Below are 7,374 nucleotides of genomic sequence, written 5' to 3' on the forward strand. Positions count from 1 at the left end.
CCTCTCCGCTTCATTGCTCATTTTCCATGAGGCAGTTGTGGACTGTGGATGACACAGATGCTGGAGGGGAATGGAATCCTCGCTGTTGATAATCTTGTTTTTTGAATATTCAGCAGAGAATTGGCAGGAGGGTAGAACAAGAAAAGAATGGAGCATTATGAATGCTCAGCTATCTGAACACTTTTCTCCAGGCAATATTCTCTCTATGGTTTCTCTCTCCACCAGATTCTGATCCTTTCTTTAACACCCTGGTCTAGGGACCCCTTAGCTATTGGTTTTGTTCTTCAGCAAATGTTTCCTTTTCATGCTTCTCCATGGGGTTATAGGTAGCATGGGCTTGTGGGGGGGAGGTGATGGGTCTGTGATAGGGATCTGATGAACCATTCTATCCCATGTGGTGGGATGGCTGTGGCGACTGGTCCGAAAGGGGGCATGCCCAGTCAGTGGGATACATGGACTTTGGGTATAAGGAGTTCTCTTCATCCTTGGGCTTGCTAAATTGGCCCTGGCAACCTCCGTGCTCCTTACCACCCAGAGACGGCTTCTCTGAAGCCAGAGCGTGGCCAGGACAGAGCTAGGGAGAGATGAGAGACAGACAGCCAAGTCAGACTGATGGAGTCTGATTTGGGCTGAGTTCCCGGGAGCTCCTAAGGTCCTGGTCCCTGAAGTTTGTTCTTCTTCCTAGCTGAATTTCCTCTTTGGCTGAAGCAAAATCTAGTTGAGTTTTTTTGGCACGTGCAGCCAAAAAAAATTTAGATAAACACACACTCCTTCTAGAGCTTCCCCCGGTCTCCATGGCTTCTCTTGCTTCCTCTGGCTCTCGATCCCTCTCCCCTCTATTTGGAAAATAGGTACGTTGTCCAAGGCTGCCGGCCACAACCTAAAACCCTGGGAAACCCCTTTCCACCTAAACATCTGATTAACTTGCGATCTTCAGAGATCCCCTCAACGTCTGGATGCCGCAGCCAGCCACCATGTTGAGTCAGAGACAGGATAACAGCACAATTCTGCTGTTTTATAGACTGAAAGAAACATTTGGGCAGGAATACACGCCTTCCTCCCCCTACCCCAATATAGAAGAAACCTCCCCAAATCAAGCCAAATGTTTTTGAGAAGCATTTTGTGGCGGTAAACTGATTGGGTGCTGAGATACCTCTGTCTTCGACTCCCATATTCCCTGATTTATTTTGTTCCCGGAACGTGTGTAGCGTCACCATCGAGCCACATGTTAGGGTTTTGTCTACGCAAGGGCGTAAACTGCATATGGTTTATTTCAATTAGCTTAATTGTTTTTGGTATTTAATAGCTAATTGTCTTAATTAGCTTTCAAAGCACAACAATGCCGACAACGGTAATGACTACATCTTTTCCATATGGTTACAGAAGACAGATGACTCAATTTCCCATCCTCAAGCTGAGCCAGTCCCCGGAGAGGACCCGGCAGATGCGAGAGGAAGAAGATGGAAGTCCTCTGGAGAACTGACCCGGCCTTGAATGCAAAACCCGAGTATTAAGAATAAATGAGAAGGTGATGGACAAGGGAATAAAACAGGAGAATGAAGGATTTATGTAGGACTCGAGTCATCTGTTTCCTTAATGTTCATACCATGGAGTGAGCTGAGTGGAATAATAACAACAAATTTCATGGTGCCAGCAGGCTCTATTGGTTCTGATCTGCAGAGGCAATGTTTGAAGACCAAATTGTAGGACACTGAAAGTGAGAAATGCCCCCAAGCGCAATCTGTCTTAGGAAAAGCTGGTACGCGTCAAAACGCGGGTGACATTTCTTTGGCAAATCTGGCTTAGAAGGAGTTCAGAGCTAGCGCCTGGCGTATATTCAAAGCTTAATATACGTTTTAATCAGCACCTGTCAGGAAATCCTTTGGGCTCAATCTTCAAAATATATCTAGACCCTGCCCCCACTTAGCACATCCTTAACAGTTACCATCCTGCTCTGATCTCCCATCATGTCTGACCTGCCTGCCTTGCCCAGTCTCCCCCACCGGTCCCCCCTGTGTCTACCCTCAGCCCCTATCGTTAATTCTCAACAAAGCAGCCAGAGGAATCTTTTAAAACGTAAATCATATCACATCACTGCCCTTCTCCAAATTCTCTAATGGCTCCCTCCTTCCCATCTTACTAGGAGGAAATCAATGAAATTGGAGTCCTTGAGATGGCCAGTCGTATACTGGATCGGGTCTTACCTTCCTGAGCTCATCTGCTCCTCCTTTTCCCCAGTCCCTCTCCCGCACCTACACGCAATGTCCCTCACATCTTCACACTTTCAGGGCGCACTGCATAGTGCCTTTCCCACTAGCCACATGTGATTAGTGGCGATTGTATTGGACATGGACGGATAGAACATTTCCAGCATCACAGAAGGTTCTGCAGGGACCGTGCTGCCTTAGGGACTTTACACTGGCTGGAAAGCTATTTCCAAAAGATGTCCGCATGGCAGACTGCCTCAACTCCTGAGCCTTTGCTCACATGTCACCTTCTCCAAGAGGCCCACTCTGACCACCCTGCTTAAAATCTCAACCCACAACCTGTTCCCCCACCAATCAATCATTCCTGCTCCCCTCACTCTGTTTTTTCTATAGTACCCAACTCCTTCTTGCATTTTGAAGATTCAGTTATTTTTTATACTCATTGTTTATTGTCAGTATCCCCCATGAAAATGAATAGGGTTTTTGCCACTTCTGTGCCCTTGGCATCCAGTACAGGACCTAGCACAGCACAGAGTAAATACTCATGGTATAGTGGTTGAAGGAATTAGTTAATGGACCAACATATTTACTGAGCACCTGCCATGTTCCAGGCTCTGTGGTAGGTCCTGGGGATATGCAGAAGAATAAAATAGACATTATTCTTGCTGTCATAGAGACAAGTAAATAAGCAAATACCTAATGTGAATTCTTTTTTTTTTTTAAGATTTTATTTATTTATTTGACAGACAAGTAGGCAGAGAGGCAGGGAGAGCAAGAGAGGAGGAAGCAGGTTCCCCGCTGAGCAGAGAGCCCAATGCGGTGCCAGATCCCAGGACCCTGACACCATGACCTGAGCTGAAGGCAGAGGCTTTAACCCACTGAGCCACCCAGGCGCCCCATGAATTCTCTTTTTTAAACAAGATTTTACTTACTTATTAGAGAGAGAGAGAGAGAGAGAGAGAACACCCAAGCAGGGGCAGAGGGAGAGGGAGAAGCAAGCTCCCTGCTGAACCCGATGTGGGGCTCAATCCCAGGACCCCAGGACCATGACCTGAGCTGAAGACAGATGCTTCACCTACTGAGGCATCCAGATGTCTCCCTAACACAAATCCTGAGGAGTTCTATGAAAGAGAGAAATAGTAGAAATAGAGAATATTGTGTGTGTGTGTGTATCAGGATGGGGAGACTTTTTGGTGAGGACAAGCCAACTTTGTAAAGAAGGGTGGAGGCAGGCAGTTGCAGGGAGGCACTGAAGAGTGTCCCCGAGGAAAATGGCTGAGCAGAGGCCCTGATGCAAGAATGGACGACTCAACAGTGCAGGGGAGATGCCCGAATTATCAGTCATCACAGCTTGGGTGTGGAGGGGGGCAGCCTTCCTGGGCAGTGCTACTCCATGTCTCCATGTGTGGTCTTGCCCCAGCAACATCCAATCCTGTTAGAAATGCAAATTCCCGGGACCACCCTGAGCCTTGGGAGTCTGTGTTGTGACAGACTGCCAGGTGATCCTGACATTCTGTAACACTGCTCCCTCACGAGAATCTGGCACTGGTGGGCACCTGATGACCAATGCTTGAATGAACGAATGCCTGCAGCACCCCTGCTTGCACTCTTTCTATCTCAAATAAATAAATTAAATCTTTAAAAAAAAAGACTTTATTTTTTTATTTGACACAGAGAGAGAGAGAGAGAGAGAGAGATATCACACGTAGGCAGAGAGGCAGGTAGGGAAGGGGGGAGAAGGGGGAAGCAGGCTCCTTGCTGAGCAGAGAGTCCAATGTGGGGTTTGATCCCAGGACCCTGGGATCATGACCTGAGCCAAAGGCAGAGACTTAACTCGCTGAGCCATCCAGGTGCCCCTAAATAAATAAAGACTTAAAAAAAAAAAAGAAATTGCACAATAGTTATGGGGAGCTGGTCTCCGGGCGGTTTTAGGAAGGAGGTGTTGCATTTGTGATGTGATTAGAGTGACTATGTAGAGTGGTCTTGGCATTACTCACAGAACACTTTAGCTACGCATTTAGTGTTTATAAAAGAGCAGGATGAAAAAAAAAAAAAAGAGCAGTATGGTACCATCACCAACTAGCATTTTCTATATGCCACACACTGTCCTAAGCATTTTATTCGCATGTGGTCATTTAATCCTTACAATCCAATGAGGTAGCTACTCTCTTATTTAACCAATGAGGGACTGTGGCACAGAGAGGTCAAGTAAGTTGCCTAAGATCACCCAGCTACTAAGTGTTTGAGCCTGTTTTGAGCCCACAGTCTGTCTGTCTCTACTTCACTCTGAGCACAAAGAACCTTGGGAAATCGTTCACTGCCTTCTGCCCAACAGTCCCTTTGGAGGCCCTCTTGGGTGAGGTGATGGTCAGTGTTTTAGAATGTCCCTCTTTTCTGGATCCTTCCGACTCTGTTCTCTATCCTCTGTCTTTTGTTCAGTGTGTTGGCCAGTGTGCATGGGTGGGTGGGAGGGAGGGTGCAAGTAGAAGGAGGGGGCTGTGGACCTCGCCCCAGGTCTGCGCAAGGGAGAATAGGAATTTATGAGGTGCCAAATTTACACTATCTTGGGAGGTTTCTTTAAGAAAAAGAAGACACAAATGCCTTGTTTTTGCAAACTTTATAAAACCCTGACATTGTGAGTTCAGAGAAGGCCCCTCCCCACACTTGGGGCTTGGAAGGGGCCTCATCAGTTTCTCAGAAAACCTGCCTCTGGGTCTGGACTGGCTTTCTTTGGCCACAGCAGAGTGACGGGTCTATAAGACGAACATCTTCCTCTTGCTAATACCCATCTCCTATTAGAGTAAAAGTCAAACACATTATGCTTCTGGAATTTCTGGAATTTCTTCTTCTCACCTCAGCAAGGCTTGGGGTGGCCTTTTTTATCCTTCTAACTTGGGAGAGAGCAAGAAAATGCTATCCTGACTCATTTCGGAGAATGGTGGTGTACTAAAGGGTAAGGCAGTAGGTGGGGGACTCCACTGATGTCCCCTGGGACACATAGCTGGCTGGCCTTGCAGAAAGGAGCTGGCTTTCTCTAGGCTGGAGTCCCAGGCACGGGCTGCCACGGGCTGCAGTAAATGACCCCCAGTCCTTCCCCTTCGCTGGCTTCCTGCTTGTTTCAGCCTCTTTCTGCACATCTCTTGAACACATGGTCCGGTCAGGGTGTGGCCTGGCTCTAGCCTCAGCAAGGACCCGGCTTTTTCTGTAAGTGAGGTAGCAGGTAGTCAAGCAGGGGAGGTAGTTTCTGTAGACGAGTCTTTTCCCAGGGCCCATTTGGGCTGATGGCTATGCCGGAAACTGGTTCTGGTCTGTCCTTAAAACAGGGACAACATGATCAAGTTGGATTTGGAGGCATGACTGAGAGGTTTGGGCAGGATTCTGGCCAGAGAGGCAGAGAGGAGCCAGGGGTGAGGGAGGGACCTGAGGGGTGAGTGCTGAAGCTGGGAGTCGCATGGGGATGGAGGTCAAGTTCATACATTTCCCACCATCACAACCCATTAATTCTAATGAGCCTATGCTCCACCTGACGTGTGCTCTCAGAGCCCGCTGTCAACTTCGCTGTGGTTCTCCCGGGACTAACGGAGGCCATCGAAAGCGCTCACTTGATATTCAAATATTCCCTCTTTTCATTTTCTTCCCTCTCTTTCCCCTCTCTCTGAGGAAATTGACTGGAAACGGCAGGTTCAGAGACAGCACGGAGCTGCGCGTTAAAGCCAACCCAGCAGTCCTGGGATTTATAATCATAACCTCTTGGAATTGAACTATTAACTAATCCAAACACTAGTATATTAAGTCACCAACCCTGGCCTCCAGCAATTACCAAGACACCTCGCCTTCGTCAGTCTTTCTAAAATGGTTGGAACTGCTGTTGCCTCTTTAATCAGGTCTCAAGCTTGGGGAAGCCAGAGTCTCCTTTTTTCTGTCTCCCTCATGTTTTCCCTGAAAGAATGGAGAGGGAGGTCATTTTCTTTTTCTTTCTTTCTTTCTTTTTTTCCCCCACTCTCATCCCTCCAGGATTCATGTGATAAGTTTCAAAGCCTGAAGATGGGAAAGCTAAAATTAAGTGCAAAATGTTCAAATGTCTGGAAACGCTCCCATTCCTTTTAAGAAGGATTATGTCCTTCAGCAGGAAGCGGAACAACAGGCAGAGTTCACCCAGCAGCCGAAATGACCAGCGAGTTGTAAAAGAAACACTTGTTGAAGGCAACAAGTTAATAAGGCAGACTGACCTTGAGAGCAGGATTTGGTTTTATCAAGGTCACCGCCGTGCAGTGAATACTCACCCTGACTCTTAATGCGTGAACGGGGGCTGGCATGTCTCCCTTCTGACTCAGGCTGCTTTTGATCAGTGGTTGCTAAGGGGTGGGGATTTTAGCTGATGAATGCATTAACATTAAGTAACATCATGAGAACAGGGTTCTGTTCGGAGTCACACTGGCTGGGCTGGAATCCTGGCTTCACCACTTACAGGGTAAACGACCTTGGGCAAGCTACACAATCTCTCCATGCCCGTTTCCCCATTTCTTAGGGCATAGAATTGATGCCTGCTTTGTGGGATTGCTGTGAGAACCATTCCTGGCAGGTAGTGCTACATAAATGTTCATTGTTAAGATGATAGATTTATTTTCAATAATTACGACTAGTTAAGAGAAGGTCTCAGCTTGGAGCTGATCTTGCTAATCTCATTTTAAGAGAGAGTGGGCCTCAGTTTCAAATTTAGCTAGAATGTAGTCATACTGTTTTTCAGGATATTTACTTTTATGGTTATCTCACATTTACATGGCAAGTGAAACTGGTTTTCTCTTTGTAATAGTCACATAAAAAAGTTTTTTTTAGAAGACTTATTTCCTGGGGCCCCTGGGTGGCTCCGTTGGTTAAGCATCTGCCTTCTGCCCAGGCCATGATCCCAGGGTCCTGGGATTGAGCCCCATGTTGGGCTCCCTGCTCAGTGGGGAGCTTTCTTCCTCCTCTCCCTCTGCCTCTGCCCACTGTTCTCCCTGCTTGTGCTCTCTCTCTCTGTTAAATAAATAAATAGCATCTTTAAAAAATATTAAAAGATTTATTTATTTGAGAGAGAAAGAGAGAGAGTGAATGCAGGGAGAGGGACAGAGGGAGATGGAGAGAGACTCTCAATTGGACTCCGCACTGAGCTCAGAGTTGGACGCAG

The sequence above is a fragment of the Neovison vison genome, chromosome 3 (genome assembly GCF_020171115.1).
Source record: "Neovison vison isolate M4711 chromosome 3, ASM_NN_V1, whole genome shotgun sequence".
In the NCBI taxonomy this organism is placed as follows: Eukaryota; Metazoa; Chordata; class Mammalia; order Carnivora; family Mustelidae; genus Neogale; species Neogale vison.